Genomic DNA, 20,362 nt, shown 5'->3' with positions numbered 1-20,362 from the left:
GGAGGATAATAACATTATAGTTTTGAAGCAAAGAGGTTGTGCAGTTTTGGAAAAGAAAGGCATACTGAAAGGGGTCGTATAAAAATAGTTTTTCCTATATGAAGCAACGAGTCATGTCCATTGAAGTTACCTTGCAATAACGACTGCTAGTTTTCTTGTGAACTGTCAAGGTCGATTCTCATCTGAATTTTGAAGCCCGCATCTCCTCATAGTGCCTTATTATTATAGTGAAAGCTTTGAAGGCCACAAATGTGGTGAAGTGATGACCTAATATCATATATGCATGAATTTGATTCATTGATTGATATTTGGGCTCCAGCTTGAATTTGAAACTGCACAACACGGGTCATTGGTCAACAAAATTTTTTGCGGGGCATTTCAAAAGAAATACGACCTGTGGGATTTGCAACGTTTGTCCCTGCTTTCAAAACGCAAATGCTCGAGCTAAGTGCGGTGGAATAGTAAGTGCGCCCATATGAGCTATGTTCCTTTGAAGGTCGTTGTTTATTTTTTATATGTGTGGTATGTATTGTATACACCTGTGTTAACTAATTTTGAAGGCTGATACATGTTTTATGGTGGGCATACATAAGTCAAAGTTTTTAATGGTCATATGTGATGGCATGGTCTTAATAGTGGATGACTATGTTTTGATTCCTTGCTATATTGATTGCTACATAAGTGAGTATGGTTCATGAAAGCAATTTTTTTTTGAGCATATGTATGCATTAAGTTCTGGTGGGACATAAGGTATATAATGATATATATTGAACATTAGAACCTTCATTCAACAACTGTGTGAAGTGAATCACAGTGATTGCTGTTGCCTTATTGGAATATTGAGTCTATATGTTAAAGCCCTGAAAATGGCTCTAATTTATGATGTATTAGATTTATTAAATACTTTGATACAATCCACTATCGATGGGATGGTAAATATCAACTAGGACAATCTTTCCGATATCAAAAATCGTCTGCAGAATGCATAGGAAAGGATTGATTTTTTGCAACTAGAATCTCAGTTCCAGAGAGATGAGCTTCAACAAAAGCGTAATCATCATTCTGAACCTTCTTTGTTCAGAACATTGAGACAAACTCCCATGCAGAATTTCAGGTCCCAATTCCCAAGCCCATCATTAGGCCTTGGGAAGAGATTGTCAACAATAAGAAAAGAATAGGTCTTGGATATGACAAGGATGTGTCCTTTCATATTCCAGAATATTCCAAACCCATCAAATTTTAGAGTGCAGGATTTATTTATGAGACTTCACCTTCACCCGTTCCAGATTCTTCACCTCCACATTCACAGTCAAAAGTTGTTAAATGCCAACATTGTGATTGAGTTGGCCATATGAAAGATCACGTTTTGATATTCATCCATGTGAGCGTTGTCATAAAACCACTCATTCTTCACACAGATGCTTCAAAAACAAGCTTCCTACAAGAACAGAGATTCATATTGGATGGATCACTTCTTGGCAATGGGCTTCAACAACCAAGAAGATATTTAAGTCATATGTCAGAACTTGTTCTAGAGTATTGAACAGTCTTGCAGTTGAGTTTTCGCCATCTTCTCACCTTGTATCTGATAAGGGGGGAGTGATGGTCATCTACAAGCTTCAAAGCCACATCAAGCAAGCATGAGCCACAACCTGCCATACTAGAATCAAAGTTGTAGCTAGAGACAAAGATTCCCCTAAGCATGCCTTTGGTTGATGATCAGCCTTAAACCATCTATGCAGGGTTGAGACATCTCTTCAAAGAATTTGGGACACTTCGTCTAGCAGAAGACTTCAGCGTCTTGCCAGTATTGGAAGAGTTCCTGGAATTGCATTAAGCATTCCAGAGTTGGTAGTCATCCTTAAACCATCACACGTTGATACCTCCCTTTTCAGGTTGAGGTTCTCCCTTTTTATGCGGTGTGAGACCTCCCTTTCAAGGTTGAAGGTTTCCCTCTTCAAAACATTAGGAGTACTTCCTCTAGCAGAAGACCTCAGATTCATGCCATATTTGGAAGAGTTACGGGAACTGCACTAAGCGTTCTAGTTTTGGTAGTCATCCTTAAACCACCCCCTTTATACCAACATTTCATAGAGCACATTCAATCTAGTTCTGTCGTGCATTTTTTGCACATTTTGTGTTGCGACTCTCTTCTTGGACTCATACATACCCCTTCATATTAAGGGGGAGAATGTTGGACACCTAATCCTCTATGGGTTGGGGTGGAATGTGAACAACCACTAGAGTCCAAGAGGCCTTGGAATATGGAATCCAACGGTCCCTTCAATGTACCCTAGTGGAACTATGTGATTTACGCCGATATTTTTTTTTCTCATAAAAAATGTATATCATGTCAATAATATATGCAATTCAATGCTTATATTTCATATTTTTTGTTCGCCATGTATGTGTTTAACAGTAGATGTACATTACATGAAGTATTTCATCCATATTTTGTTGAAAAGGATGTTTATTTAGTGGAAAGAACACCCCCTACGCTGAAATATTCAACAAGAGATCATGGTAATACATGTATTTGGGAGGGGCTGCTTAAATATATAGCTTCACTTCTATTCGTAGAGTCAAAATAGGACTATGGTACATGGAAGGGAGAAACCCTCCTATGTGCTCTTGATCTGTAACCTAGTGGAACTATCACAACATGAACTGCTAGCTATTATGCTTCATTGTTAAGCTCCTTGTATATATAAGTAAGAGATTAGGATGGAATTTGGAAAAATATCACACGCAGTTCTTACTCTTGCTTGATGGAAAATATCAATAAATGTGGAGTCATCGAAATCTAACCTAGAACCACTTGTGAATGCCCATATCTATCAAGTAATATCGAGAAATGTGCACACTGCAATGAGCTATGCTCTATTTTTGGTGGCACTTCCAAGTCTATGTTTGAAAGATAATGTCTCACTAAAGGGTATTAAGAGTCACTCTCTAGTGTTGTTAAGTCTCGTGTTCCCTTGAGGCACCATCCAAAAATCCTCTAGAAAATTTAGAATTGTATTTCAAAGGTATGATAGTGCAAGGAAGCCTTATATTTAGTGAGGTGTATGATAAGGTAATGCTTGCCTTCAACATGTAGAAAATCTTGTAGACATTTAGAGGTTTATTTTGGAATACACCATTGTTTTGAGCTAGCCAAATGGAGCAGATCACCTCTACAACCAAAATTTTGTCTTATGTTCTAGTTGTAGTCCATTCATTTAATGCCTCTGTGTTATCTCCAATCCATTGTTGCATTTTACATAGTCTATGAGTGATAGCCCATGTGTCATTGGTGAGACGACAATGAATCAAAAGGTGATTTCATGCTTTCAGGCTATTCCCTTAAGAGCGCATGTGTTCGGACTTGTCCATCCTCTTCTTCTAAGCATGTCTAGGTTGGGATTGCACCCTTGATTTGAGATTTGGGGCCCCAACCTTGGTTGTAGATAGTGGTCTTGCATCTAGAGGGTCTATACTTGTGCTTGAACACCTTATTTGGTGCAAACCTATTCATAAAGATTCATCAATTGATTTTTCATCATCATATAGATCAATTTATATGTTATTTTATATACATGCACATAATCAATCTTCCTAAAACATGGTTGATCTTTGTGTGCCTTAAACCATTAAATGCCACAAATCATAGTGAGATGTGCTTGAGTGTGGGTTAAGTAATTGCATTGTGGGAGAACTAATATGCATTTACAATGTATATCAAAAGAAGAAAGGTGAAACTAATATGCATTTACAATGTATATCAAAAGAAGAAAGGTGCAACTAATATGCATTTACAATGTATATCAAAAGAAGAAAGGTGCATCGAAGAATGCATGTGGGGTCACAAGAGAGGCATCATGTCACTATACTAGGGATATAAATATAAAAGGGTATAAAAAATGTTAATAAAAAATGGATACATACAATATTTAATGAAAAAGGGGTTTTTAAATTGGGAAGGTGTATTGGATTTATATTGGTAGGGGGTTAAATAAAGTGATTTTTAGAGGTATTTTCCAATATGTAGTCAAATTAAGGGTATTGTTTAGTATGGAACAAACACATGTGCTATGTTAGAGGTTCACTGAGTGAAGCCCCCATGGACACCCCAATGACATCATGGGTTCGTCTATGCACGAGGAAACCAAACTACTCAAGTGAAAGCGAAGAAGGGAGAACTCTCTTTAGTTTGTTGGACAATACTTTAGAAATAACCTTGTAAATAAGATTACACGGAGATATCCACTGATAATCGTCAAAAGAAAGAGGCTTACAACACTTGGGGCTTAGTGCTAGGAATGTAGAATTGATTACCCCAGACACCTTCCAGAGGTTTTGGCCTTCTCCACAATGCTCAAAATATAATTCCTAATCAAATAAAAAAATACAAGGTAAAATTCAATAGTCCATCCATCAGGGCCTCGACTCTTATCCTTGGGAAAAGATCTAAGAAGCTCTTTAATCTCTTCCAAGGAGATAGTTTCTCCCATCATGGATGCCTCTTCCATTGAAAATAACCGAGGGAAATGTTGTAATAAATTTAGCTAGGCTTTAATCGAATAGTCTCGTGGGTCTCTAAAATGACCATTGAAATGAGCCCTTGCATACTTCTCCAAATCCCATTGGGAGCAAAAACAATTATCCTCGTTATCTTGAATGTACCAGATGACATTTTTGTTTCTCTATTGGGATGAAAATATGAGAAAACAAATTGGTATTCTTGTCTCCTTCCTTGATCCAAAAAGCCCTACTCTTTAACCATCATCATTCCTCCTTTTCTCTAAGAAGGCAAGCCTTCCTTTCAGCTAGGGTACATAGTTTTCTTTTTATATCATCTAAAAAACCTTTAGAAATTAGCGAATATTGACATGAGTTAATTGAGGTCTCTACCTTTTCCAATTATTTTGTTGTTCTTGAACATGAACCCCAACCCAACATTTAACTTGATCTTTTAAAAAATAAATCTTGTAATTCCAGGCATCCATAGTTGAGCAAGAAGGGTCAACCAGGAAACTTTCCAACAATCATGAACTAATGCTAGAAAGGACTCCTCTTTAAGCCAAGAATGGTTGAACTTGAAAGGTGTCTTTTGAACATAAGAATTAAAATCAAGATGAAGATAAATGGGTGAGTGGTCGGAAATGGCATCCTGGAAAATCCAAGAATGGTATTTTTCCACCTTAGACACCAGTGATTCAACAAGAAGAAAACAATCCAACCGCTTTACAACCCCATCAACCTCGGATCTTTCATTCCTCCAAGTCACACCAACAGGAATGTGATGAATGTCAACAAGATTGGAATCAAGTAGAAGCTAGGAGATCACAGGAACAAAAGGATCGGGGTGAACATTGTTGGAAATAATACTGAGAGGGGGGGTGAATCAGTATTATCTAGCAATTAATAAATCTTCCTTATTTGATCTTTGAATTATTTTGCATGTCAGTACCATAAAATAATGAGCATGAACAAAGAAAACAGATAGTCACACCAAAGAACACAAGATGTAAGGTGGAAACCCAATGTGGGTGAAAACCACCTACTGCAATATGTCTCTATCTTCTTTCAAATTAGATACTCCTTTTACAATGATTTTGTACTGGTGTAGTCCTTTACCAGTACGCAGGCTGCAACCTGCAGAGAGCTACAACTCTCTCTCGTTTTCCAGTCTCTCCTGGAAGGGAGCTACAACCCCCTACTCCTTTTCATAAAGCATCAAATGGTCACCAAGTACATATCAGTTACAATCCACTACAGTTATCAGATCAGAAATAACAGAACTAACCCAGAACACCTTATCAACAGAGAAATTCAATCAACAGAACATCTTAATACAGAGACGCAACTTTCCCTTCTGTGACCTGCGTATAGACGCAGTCCACCTTCTACTTTCCTGCGACCACCCGCAGAGATCCTTCTGCTGCGTTGCGTGCCTAGGCACTGTTCCTTCAACTGCTCTGCGTCCTGTTGCTTCAGGGACGCACCCAAAAACACTATCGCGCCGCGTCCTGTTGCTGCAGGGACGCACCCGAAGACACTATCGCGCCGCGTCCTCTTACTTCAGGGACGCACCTGAACCTTGGTCGCCCTGCGTCCCCACGCAGATCTCCAGATACTGAACTGCGTCCCGGACGCACCTGAACTTCGTCTACCCTGCTTCCCCACGCAGGTATCCTCCTACTGCACTGCGTCCCGACGCACTTTCCTTTCACTGTACCTGCGTCCTTTCGGGTATGAATGATTTCAAGACTTTAAGTGTAACCCAACCAGTCAGATCTACAGATCTGATCTTGTGCCAAAGAGATCTCAGTCCTTCAGTAGATTCGCCTTTTAGATCTAGACCAGATCTCACCTCATAAGATATTCAACCAAAGACCTGCCAAATCCAAATGATCTCCTTTGCTTTATATAGGCAAGCTCCTCCTCAAAACATGGAACAATACCACGAGCCGACACCATAATAACACAATACCGTCGGCTAGATACCAAGAGTAAAACACAAGAAACCCCCACGTGAGCTTTTCTCTGCCTTGAAATGTGTGCACTGGGTGGACGCACCTCCTGAATGGCTGGCCTGCGTCTCTGGACGCGGTCCCTGCAAGATGTACCTGCGGGTACGCACCTTCTGAACTGATTTCCTGCGTCCTTCTTATTTTTCAATAAAAAGAGAGAACCTTGTCATGGGAGTTGCCATCAAGTACAACATCTGTAACATATATAGCCATTCCTGAAACATAATGCCAACAAACATAATCACCCAAGCTTCATTAACACAGCTCGTAAAATTTAGGTCTCTCACAAGGATGAGGGAGTGTTCTATGAGAAGACCACTATGAGAGATGAGATTCTAGTAGCTCTTATGATCCTGGTAAGGCCTGTAGCGATTGACCAAGATCACGTGTCTATCAAAACCCCTTAGAGACCATTCCATTATGATTTTGGCAAAAAGATGAATAAGGTTTTTGGGTAGCATCCTTAGGGTTCCATAGTACCAAGAGACCCATAGAATGCCCCACAACATCGATAGCACATATGCACTAGTTTGGACAATTTTTTTGAAGAGAAATGATGGGTTTTTCAGCAAAAACCATGGTTTTCTAAAAGAAGATAATCAAAGGATGATGCAAAGAAACCAGCCTTTGAAGAGCACGATCCTTCGAAGTGTTGAGAAATAAATGCATGTAGTTATTAGGGTTTTGATTCCTCTTTTCTTGATAATTACTTGTGATATGTGTTGACTTATTTTCTTCTTTATTATGTTATCTTTCATAAATCAATTACCAAATAAAAAATGTATGAAGATCACAAGAACAAGAGACACAAGATGTAGGCACGGAAAAACCCCTCTCCTAGGAGAAAACCAAGTCAAACTCTTCTTCTATAATAGAACCAAGTCAAAGTGAAACAATCCACGACCTTTTGACCAAGGCAAAGACCTCCTCCAATCACCAAGTCATCCCTTCATCTAAGTAGACAAATTCTGCCAAATTAAACAAGAGTCAACTCTTTCAAAACTATTTCAATCTTAAGTTTCGGCTCCCTACAACTTAGAATTCAAGACTTATAGTGACTGCAAAATTTTTGGCCCCTGCAACTTGCCCAAAAAACCCTATAAATCTCGCACTTGTGAGAGAGAAGATGCCCCAAATTTTCCATTCTTGTTCTTCCTTTGATTTAACCTTCTTCTTCATTTAGGACAATCTCTTATTTTTTATTGCTTTTATCTTGGATAATCTCTTATTTTTTATTGCATTCAACACTCACATATTCTCAGTTAGTGTGACAACGAGGATATTAACAATAAATTTATTGCATTTAACACTCACATATCCTCAGTTAGTGTGACAAAGAGGGTGTTAATAATAAATTTAGTTGTATTTTTATTTGTGATAATTTATCCTTATTTTTTATTATTGCATCAACATAATTATGATGATTTTCTATATTTATTTAAGACTTTGTTTAACTTTCTATATTTCAAAGTTTTTGGGTGAAATTTGGCAAAACAATTTTTAATTAGAGTTTGTTTCATAGTTATTTAAAATCTCTTTTTGATTGCACAAGTAAATTTAGAGCAGTGAAAAAACCTTGAGACACTAATATTATGCAGAATTCACAAATCCAACTTGTAATTCTTACAAATTCTTACCACACAAATTTAACCAAAAAATATATCTAAAAATCCTCCCAAACATAAAAATAATTAAACTATATTTCTATTTAAAATATATTTTATATTTATTAATTATTAATATCACAAAAAACATTAATAATAAATTTAATTTAATTTTTATTTGTGAAAATTTATCTTTATTTCCATTCACTTTAATAGAATTACATTTTTTTTTATATCTTTCTTTCTGTATTAATATGTTTCATCTCAAATTTCCATATTAATGAAAACTTTATATTTATATTTTGTTTATTTTTACATAGATGTAAACAAAAATATATAAACACCATATAGTATTTAAAAAGTCATAATTTTGATTACTATCGAAATGAAACTTTATTATCATTTTCATATTTATATTTTGTTTACTTTTACAAAGATGTAAACATAAATATGTAAACACTTTGTAGTAAAAAAATGAAACTTTATTATCATCATAGTCATGAGTTATAATGATTTTTCACTTTTTGTTGCAAGATTTTCATTTTCTCCATGATATTTGGATAAAAGGTGGTTTAATTTCTTTTTTTCTTAATTTTTTTTTATAGGATCATTGAACAGTCAACTAAATTAGGAATTCAAATTATTAATTTTTTTTTTTTTTTTTAAATTATATTTATATATATTATATATATTTTTTATAAACAATATATTCTGGAAAAAAGGAGTTGTTATTAGTATAATTTTTTATATTTTCTCTTATCGAAACTTGGTAGAAAATTTTAAAGTGAAATCTTGATTTGTGTTATTTAAATTATTTTTTCACTGTATATATAAATTCAAAACTCTAAAAAATTGTTAAGACACTTCGATTGTGGGAGATTACTAATTCAAACCTATAACAAGAATCAGAAGTGACTAAATTTAAAATAAAATATGAGTCAGATGGTTGTGGTTGTGTGAGGCAGGACATTTTCAAATTGCAAACTCCAATCTCTACTCATCTGACCGTACAATAAGATAAAGGTGACAACAGCCTTAGCAGATATGTGGGCAGAGTACAAGCTGTTAACAGGCTGGAAGTGCTTGGCCAAAAGCATGGAATGCGCCCATGTGGGTTGTGGGTATTCTGGAAGATGGTGATTTCAGAGGAGTTTGGATGTAACTTGTTGCATGACAGTTCGTCCGTGGCTAAAAAAATCAGATGAATTTGAGATGTTTCTAATTATTAATGTTATAACACTGCCCATGTTTATAACACTGCCCAATTGAATGTTTATAGTGCAGCCCATAGGTCTCTATGCCGTTACAATTGCCAAATTAATGGAATACGTTGTAAAGTAACTTAATAGTACCTTATAATATTGTTAAGATCTTGTTGTAAAAGTGTTTTTAAAGTCTGTATGATTTTTTTTTTTTTTACAATGGATAATAATAAATATTATTATATATTTTAAAAAAGTATTTTCCATATATATAATTGAAAAGTAAATAAAAGGAGGAAGAAATTAGTACATTGAGTATATATATATATATATATATATATATATATATATATATATATATATATATATATATGATAAAACTTAAATTAAATTTTGGTTTTAACCCTTTATAATGGTTAATTAATAATTTTTATTTATTTATTTAAAAAGTATAAAATTTATATTATTTAAAAAAATTAATGTGAAAATTTATTTAAATATTATTTAATTATTAATAAATAAAATTTAATTTTAATTAAAAAATAAATATAAAATTTAATTTGAAGAAATTGATTTTATAAATAATTTAAATTAATTTTTAATAAAAATAGAATAAATATATAAATAGATATTTTTATCTTTTACTATCTATTATTTCAAAGGTTAGTATATGCACATGTGTGTAAGTAAAGGATATGCATGTACATGTGTAAAACAAGTGTACACATTTGTTCTTCCTCCTCACATGCATGTGTTTTTGAGCACATATGTAAGGATATGCATGTGCACAACCCTCCCATAGTAGAGGATATTCATGTTTGTGTATATTCCCAGCTATGGACATAGACACCATCATTTGGGGTGAGGATATGAGTATGTAAGGTTATGCATGTGTGTGCTCGCATATGCACAACCATCCCACAAGTGAGAATATGTATATGAGTGTACATATGTGTAATGATATGCTTGTGTGTCTATTTGTTTAATGATATGCATGTTTGTGTGTATGTGTGAGGATATGCATGTATGTGTGTAGAACATGTACACACATATGCATACTCTCACTTTCTTTTGTGTGTAAAATGATATGCATGCCATTATGTATATGTGTGAAGATATGTATGTATGCATGTGTAGAACATGCACACATACACACATATATGCATGTTGTCACTTGTGCATGTCTGCCAAGTGTGAATATATGCATGAATATATGCATGTGTTTGTTGAATATGCAAGGAAACCACACAAACACACATGCACATAAATATCATTATAACACATTCACATACATATCATTATACCACATATACACATGCAGATCCTTATACCACACGAACACATTGAATTGTTTATCCTCGCCCTTGGGAACATTGTACATGCCCACACACATGTGACTTACACAAGAACATGTTTATCCTTGCAAAACATACACACATCCTCACCCACATGAAGATTATATTTGTGCACACACATGTCCTAATTTAACTTTAATGGTTACATAGGCAACTTAGATTCAAATTTTAATGAGATTGGAACACTCACACACCACTCACATGCATGCAAATTCTCACATTAGTACAACTGTACAAAAACAAGAAGATATGCATATTTGTGTGCCAACATAGATAATAGAAATAGATATAGTCCATAGTACTAATGAAGTAGTGAGAAATATAATGTTCTTGTACATATGGGTTATAAAATACTTTGATACTCTCATTAATGTTGCTTGTAAAATTGGAAAAACAATTAAAAAATTAATATTGCTTGTACTAAGTGTCAGTATAATAAGGTGTTACATTAATAATGTATTACATTAATATTATAATACTCATAACAAGTAACAAGTAGGTATTGCATTGATGTTATAACACTTCTAAAAGAATACACTCTATAATGTTGCCTATAAAATTGGAAAAACAATTAAAAAATAATGTTGCTTGTACTAAGTATTGGTATAATAAGGTGTTACAGTAATAATGTATTATACTAATATTATAATACTCATAACAAGTAGGTATTGCATTGATGTATAACACTGCTAAAAAAATTCTCTAACCACAATCATACTTATATGTTAGAATATAAAACGAAATATTAATATGACAACTTTGATATCATTATTAATGCCATGAAAATAAAAAATAATATAATTTGTGCAGGTGATCAAATACTTAATTTCACTTATATTTCTGAATAATAATTAAAAAATAATATATATTATATTAAGTATTTATATAATAATGGAAATACTATCTATTATTCTATTAATTTTTTTAATAAAATAAAAAAACCACCACCACTACCCAAAAAATAATATGTACAAAATATTACTTTGATACTCCACCACCACCTCCACCACCACCTCCACCACCACCTCCACCTCTCAAATATTATATTATTAACGTTATCTCTCTTTACCCAATGTTTATCACACTGCGCATTGAATGTTTATATTAAAGCCCATGGTTTTTCTCATGGTGCCTAAATTAATGAAACACATCCGTTGTAAAGTAACTGAGGGTACCTTGTAATATTGTTAAGATATGGTTGAAAAGGAAATATAAAAGGGAAAATATGGTATTTAGAGAGTTTATATTTTATTTATTTATTGAAATTTAAATAAAATTTTGATTTTAATTATTTTGATTTTTTAATTATTAATATTTTTTTATCTAAAACATTGATTTTACAAATAATTTAGATTAAATTTTTATTTTACAAATAATTTAGATTAAAATTTTAATGAAAAGTAGAATGTATATATAAATAAATATTTTTTATTTTTCACTATTTTTTTCAAAGGTGAGGATATGCACATGTGTCTAAGTAAAGGATATGTATGTGTAGAACAAGTGTGTACACATTTTTTTCTTCTTTTTTTCATGCATATGTTTCTAAGCACACATGTAAGGATATGCATGTGCACAACCCTCCCATAGTTGAGGATATTCATGTTTGTGTATATTTTCAGCTAGGGACATAGACACCATGAGGATATGAGTATATAAGGTTATGCATGTGTGTGCCAACCATCCCACAAGTGAGAATATGGATATGAGGGTACATGTGTGTAATGATATGCATGTTTGTGTGTATGTGTGAGGATATGCATGCATGTGCGTAGAACATGTATACACACGTGCATACCTTCACTTTCTTTTGTATGTAAATGGATATGCATGCCATTGTGTATATGTGTGAGGATATATATGTATGCATGTGTAGAACATGTGCGCCCACACACACATATGCATATTGTCACTTGTGTGTGTATCCCAAGTGTGATGTATGTTGGTTATGCAAGCATGCCGCACACAAGTATACATGCACATACATATCATTATCATGGAAAATTTTAGGGGCTAATATTTGCAGGGGGGCTATTTTTCCATAAAAAAGATTCAACAATTTCCATTTTTTTATAAAAATAATTTGCCAAAATTTTACAATCTAAAATTATTTTACTTTGAAAATCGCCAAAATTATATAGACATTATATATAAAATCATTATAAATTTGAATAATTTTACAAATATATCAATAAACATTAAACATTTTATAGTGTGCATACTATGCACTAGTGAGATTTGCCAATGCCTTTTTAACTTTAATATAATTTTCCATCCTTAAAATTTTTCATGATCATTATACCACATTCACATACATATCATTATACCACATATACACATGCATATCCTTGTACCCCACACACATATTGAATTCTTTATCCTCACCCTTGGGAAGATTATGCATTCCCACACACACATGACTTACGCGAAAACATGTGTATCTTTACTAAACATACACACATCGTCACCCACATGAAGTTTATATTTGTGCACACACTTGTCCTAATTTTACTTTAATGGTTACATAGGCAACTTAGATTCAAATTTTAATGAGATTGGAACACTCACACACCACTCACATGCATGCAAATTCTCACATTTGTATATGTACTTACAACTGTCCAAAAAAATAGGTTATGCATATGCACGTGCCCACATACTATTCAAATGCATGCAAATTCTCACATTTGTATATGTACTTACAACTGTCCCAAAAAATAGGATATGCATATGTGTGTGCCCACATAGATAATAAAAATAGATATAGTCCATTGTACTATTGAAGTAGTGAGAAAAATATTGTCCCTGTAAAGATGAGGTTACAAAATACTTTAATATTAACATTGCTTGCAGAATTGGAAAAACAATTAAGAAAAAAATATGGCTTGTACCAAATGTCAGTGCTAAGGTATTACATTAATGTTATGGTACTAGTAAAATATACTACATTGATGTTATAGTACTCTCATTAATGTTACCTATAAAATTTGAAAACCAATTAAAAAAATAATATTAATTGTACTAAGTATCTATATAATAAAATATTACATTAATATTATAGTACTGTATTACAAGTAGATATTACATTGATGTTATTTCACTTATAAAATATACTTTATAACTTGACTAAACACAATCATACCTACATGTTAGAATATAAAACAAAATATTAATACAACAAATTTGATATCATTATTCATACCATCTCTACTAAAAATAAAATAATATAATTTATACAGAAGATCAAATACTTAATTTCACAATAATAATTAAAAAATAATATTAATTATATTAAATATTTATATAACCATTTAAACACTATATATTATTATATTAATTTTTTTTTTAACAACTTAAAAAAATAACCATAATAATAATAATAACCTTAACCAACACAACCATATTCACATATCAAACTATAAAAATCAATAAAACTCTTAAACCATACTTTAAAAAAATACTTAAATAACGCTGCCAACTCTTAAACCATACTTTAAAAAAATACTTAAATAACGCTGCCATCACAACCACACCCCACTGTAATATAGCAATATGTCAAATATTATATTTATATGCATAGCATTTGCTTTTATCAACACAATAAAAATAGAGTACGACAAATAGCTAATAAAAATTCTGCAAATATTGAAATACTAAACTGTTTAATAAGTCTTTTTTGAAATTATAAATCATAAGCGATTCGAGGAGTCAAACACCACTTTCAAAGGCAAAGCTCCAATTTCCACGCATTTGACAGTACAAGATAGTAAGATGGCAGGCTTAGCAGGTGGAAATTCAGGGGCGAAAGCATTACATGCGCGATGTGGTATTGTGGGATGAACACTGGGTTGTAATTATATTGTACCAGTGTAATTTTTGAGATAATTAATTTTTTTTATTGTGTAAAAAATGATTAATATAAATTAAATGGTGAATAAATATTGATTGTATTTAAAATATTGTGTTATTTGTAAAATTGAATTATCAAAATATTTATGAGTTTTTAATATTTTTAATTTTATTTATTACGAAAAATAACGTATACGTGGAAAGCATTATAACATATGCATTTTGGCATTTGAGATAAAAAAAAAAAAAAAAAAAAACTTTTAAAATTTACAATAATAAATATTTAATTTTGAATTTTCAACTTGAAAGTGAGTATAAGCGGGTATTTGGTAGATAAAAATATGGTTTGCAGAATGTAAAAGTGATGAACAATTTAAATAGAAGGTTTAAATGTATAGCGTAATCCCCACATTCTGTTCATTTTTATGGATCTGAAAGTCATTGGATTCAATGTTTTTAATACTGTTTTTTTTGCTTATAATTTAAGCATAATTTTCCAATTCCAATAAAAAACATGAAAGAGGGAAATGGAGGTTGCCACATAAAGATTTTATGTTGTGTTTTAGAACATTTTACATTAATGTTGTTCACATTTTTAAGCCCCTTGACTAATTTAAACTTTAAATCTGGACATAATTGCCTCAATGCATTAGAAAATTTAAATCACTAACATAGTAAAACAAGTCCGCATAGCTAGCATTCCTTGCGGCTTAGTTTAATTATTGAATTTTGAAAGACACGAGCCAGCTCTCACATTTGAATAAGGGTTAGAGAGTAGCTACTTTCGCTTAGTTTAAACATAGTTAAATTAGAGTAAAAAACAATAAAAACAAACAAATTTATATTAATAAAATTTTTAATTAAAATAGAAAGATAATTCATTATTGCATTATCTTTGGCTAGGCAAAGATAATAAGAACTCTATTTGTAGATGGTTTTTTAATAAACTTTATTATCATATTTGTTCATTTTAATCTATTATTTGTATAGATTTGTATGGAAAATTTATTTTGTCGACAAAAGGTACAACTATCTTCTAGAAACGCTTTCATGGGAAGACAAGATGTGTGGTGTTAGATTAAACTAGCAATTGTCCCAAAAGGTACAAAGAGAGGCCGATAGACTTATGAAGTTGGAATTGTTGAATTTCTATAAAAGATTAAAAAATACATGTATTTTTCTAAAAAAAATTAAAAATAGAAAATAATGACTATTGGAAACCACATATTTAAAATCTCAATTGTATTGTCAATTTGGGTATTGGTTAACTTTTATACAAAGATATGCTTCCACAATTGTAACTCATATGCTTCCACAATTGTAACTCTTCCCCAACATTGATAAACCACTGCCATTGTACATAATTAAATTAAATGTAAACTTTATAAACTACATACATGTTATGAGCTCCTCTATTTGTAGTAAACCATGTTTCCTCAACCTTGCATTTTCTTCCACAATGGACTGGTTCTGTAACCTCTCAATGCGAGAAGCCTCTTTTTCTATTTTCCTCTTGGACCTGTGAATATTAAATTCAGAAGTTAAAATTTTCAGTGGTTTCAGTGCTTTTTATTATAATTGTGATCTTTACTCATTCCAAATTCAAAAAATTGCAATGTTTACTTTATAATAGTTGACCTATAAAGCGTTCATTTTTTTTTTTTTTTCCAATTTGTTCAAGCTATTTGCAGATAAAAATAACCCAATATAAATGTACAACAACATAAAATTACGTTTGAAGTCAAAGATTGTAAAGTCATGGACATTTGGAAGGTATAAATGTTTCATGCAATTTGGAACAAGGCCATGCACATAATAAACAATAAATTAATCTATATTTTAAATTCCGAAAAAAAATTATAATAAAAATATAATGACTTGAACGATAAAAGGAGATCATGACTAAGTATAATTTGACAACATATATTGAAGAAATAAAAGAATAACTAGAGAAACAGTTGCATCTGTATCAAGAAATAAAACCCTAATCACATCTAACAACATCGACATGGTCGCTAATTTTCAGACATATTATCCACTCTCCACAAGATGAAAGAATTCAAATGAATAGACTGCAGGGCTGAAACAAAGCAGTTCTGCATCTAACTACCTAACCCGATATCACTACAAAAGCATTAAGAGGACAGAAGTCCAGCTAAAATCGCCGCCAAAATGAACCCAACGTAATTATAAATAGCGCCCACAGATCCTTCGTTGGGAGAGGAACTCGTTCCCGGTGTGGCCGTACTATTTGTACCACTGGAGTTTGTTGGAGGAACGCCCTTTGGTGGAGGAGACGCAGAGCCTGGTGCTGTTACAGGAGCAGCAACGGGAATACCAATAGCCGCTGGAAAACCAAAAAATTAAACCAGAAATAAGCAACTTACCATCTGAAATATCAGAAAAAACACCCACAGAAACAGAGTTAGTAGAAATCTCTTATTGTTGCATTCACTGAGAGGTGGAGGGGTGAATTTGCATGAGCTTAACATGGCCAGGGCTCGCTTCTGGTCGATCGGCTGACCTAATAGATTGTTACTGGAAAAAAGCTCACAGAGACACACAACGTCATTAGTAACGATGGATTTGAGGGTGGTGCAACAATCTTTGGCCGGTTGTTTGTCGGTTCCCATGATGAAATTGAGACATGGCGATAAATTCATAAGAGTACTCGAACAGGATCCACCAAGAGACGGAGCTGCAGCCGGAGCCGGAGCCGGAGCCACGGCCAGAGCAGCGGCGAGGTTAGTTACCGTCAAGAAAATCAGTAACATGCTCGTCACCTCGTATTTCCGTCGTCGAACAGCCCAAAAACATTGCATCAGGTTGTGTAGCAGGTTATGGAAGATAACAGGAAGAGCAGAAACCAGATGGCAGTTGGAGTTCACAACAGATGTCAATCATATGCCAGTTACAGGTGCATGCCAGATGTCAATCACAGAAACAAAAGGTAGACGAAAAAGCTCATCCAAAGGAAGGCCTATCGGCTTAAATATAGTTAAATTAACTTAGTTTAAACATAGTTAAATTAAAATATATGTTAGGAAAGTGGTGGAAAATTGAGCCTACCTAGCCAAAGTGAGACAAATATCACCTTGTTCGTGACTAACGGAACTTGAATTATTTCAAAAAATACATGGTTTTGAATTAACCTTTCCAACTTCAAGTGAATGTGTATATGTGATTTTAGTGTATTGAATAATTAGATAAATATTGTTTAGATATTGGTTAAATAAAGTTTAAATATTGAATAATTGAATGCGTTGAATTTTAAAACTATTCTATAATGCTATTCCATGTTACACATTGACCAAGACTAGGTCATGATGTACGTACTAGATTATAATTCAAATCAATGGAAATTCTAGTTTATGGTTATGATATATTTAATTTTGTTGTTTATCTATTCTATAAAATGACTATTCTTTGATTGGATAAGTTATTTCACCTATTAGTTAGAATGATATTATTAGAGATAATGGTTATCAATTAACTCTTTATGTGGTGATTTTGCTATGTCGATCAATGGTCTATAATATTGATTGTTTGGTAAGGATGTGTTTTAGGATGGACATTGATCATGTTAGCTATATTAATTAAATCCATAGACAACCATTGATGGTTGGGTATAATGCGGGTGAAACATCTCCCATCAAGGGGATTGAAAATGCTAGCACCTAGATAACAATGAACCTCTTATTGGACATCGATTTGTATCTAGGCCTCAAATTGATAAAAAAAAAGGTTTCATCATGGGATATTATCATGAAGTTTGTATGGTTTTGGAAGTATTATTTTCGTGTTAACCTAGCACTATGTGGAGCATCATTAGTTTAGAAAAATAAACCTATTTTTGAGTCAATATGCCAAGGTTGTCAATGTGCATTATTTCATGATTACCATGACAACTATGATGTCATCTCAGTATAATCGCTAGTGGTGTTTTTTGACTAGATGAGTAGAGTAGGGAAGCATCCTTGACTAGCCTAGAAAGTGAGGAGAGGGATTTAGTGAAATGTTTAGAACCTAATTGTATTGTATATAGTCAATCTTGAAGTTGTAAGAGTTGTTGATTTTCATGTTAAAATCATAATATAATGATATATCATTGAATTTGCAACTAAATTTTGCCATTATTTTTCACGGGTAGAGGAGGAGTTCAAGAAGGAAGCTTTTGGAAGGATGGTAAAAGAAATTGTAACCTACGCGAAGATGGATTTGCTAAAAGGAGACTATATTCTTTTTAACACACCAATCACAATAGCATAAGACATATCCAATAATCTGCTTATTTTTAATTACACAATTACTTATTTTCCATTATACATATACTCACTAGTTTTATTTTCTAGCAGGTGCAAGGAGCACTTCTGGTTGCAAATGCATATTCCACACCATTTGAACCTGTGTGTGCACTTTGCAGTTGTTAGGTCCCTATAATACTAGTGATTACCCCATTACTATTGTAGTTGTATCCCTTATTAATATTGTTGTGCCCCTATTGTCCCCATATTGTTATTACTGTGCCCCATAGAATCCCTCTATTGTTATTTTTGTGCCTTTATATTATTATTGTTAGGTCGGCTGGGTTATATTGTGACTCCTTAGACTCCTATATATAGAAAGGAGGTTTTGTCATTTGAATCATCCAAGAATTGTTCATTTATGTAATGTAAAGGAGGTTTCCCCCTTGAAGAGGCTGAATTCTAAGGCGTTGATCTATCTTTTCTATCTTTTTGTGAGTTGCTTTCATAACATTTGGTTTCAGAGCTTTGGATTCTAGGGTTTCATTGCTCCAAATAGGTCATCGTGGTATTTTCACTATAACTTGTTTTCTACGACGTTTCAGAAGTGAAAAAAAAAACCCATTTGAGACGAAATTGCACTGAACCTCGGGTCCGAATTTTGGAGCTTTTCACGCTATATTTGCGGAGATATGATTTGAGGAAGTTGGTCTTTTTGCAGACTCTTGAATTACATTCCAAACAGCTAACCTAGGGAAAATTGTCATAACTTTCTCTCTGAGCATCGGATTGAAATTTCGTAAGAAGGTACAGGAAGAGGACAAACTGTAGTTTCTTGTGTATATTTTTTAGAGTCAAAGGTTGAAACAGGGACACGTGGCACGTCGTACAAGTTCGCTCTACTGAACTAGTCTATAATCAGGTCACTGTGGGAGATTTGGCATAACTCTTCCTTGGAGAATCCAATTTGGATCAGACTAGTGGCATTGGAAAGAGGACACAGAGGGCTACTGCAAGTCGCAATTTCAAATTAGATGATCCGAAATTACAACGATACATCAGAAGAAATATCGAGCAACTACAAAGTGAAAAAAGGTGTGTAGATTTTTTTAAATTCTTGCTTAAGCTTGGTTTGAAAAATTATTTTGAAGGAATTCAAAGGGCATAGTAGAGAATTATTATCGGTAACTGATGCCCCGAGGAAAGAAAATGCAAACACCTAGTAAGCAACCTGAAAGCTCTAGCATGACTCATGAAGAAGAGGAAGAAATGCTACATGATATATCAAAATTACAAGACCAAGTGCAACAAATGTCACTCTCACAAAAGCTAACAGAAGCTAAGATAAATGGCATGGAAGCTAAGATGAATGGCATGGAAGCTAAGATGGACAATTTGAAGATAGATTTGAACACAAATTTGAAGACAGGCATGGCAGATTTGAAGACAGATTTGACAAATTTTCTACAAGAAATACTTACTAATGGTGAAAGGGTAGTAAAGGAAACTCATGATGCGAACAAAAGAAATGTTAATAATGATTTCATAGACTCTAATGTTGGTTTGAAGACCCACCATATTCCAAAAATCAAT

The sequence above is a fragment of the Pinus tabuliformis genome, chromosome J (genome assembly GCF_031772625.1).
Source record: "Pinus tabuliformis cultivar Carrire ecotype Pingquan chromosome J, CPIR1, whole genome shotgun sequence".
NCBI classification, from domain to species: Eukaryota; Viridiplantae; Streptophyta; class Pinopsida; order Pinales; family Pinaceae; genus Pinus; species Pinus tabuliformis.
The sequence above is the reverse complement of the archived record's forward strand: the minus strand, read 5'-3'. Positions refer to the sequence as shown.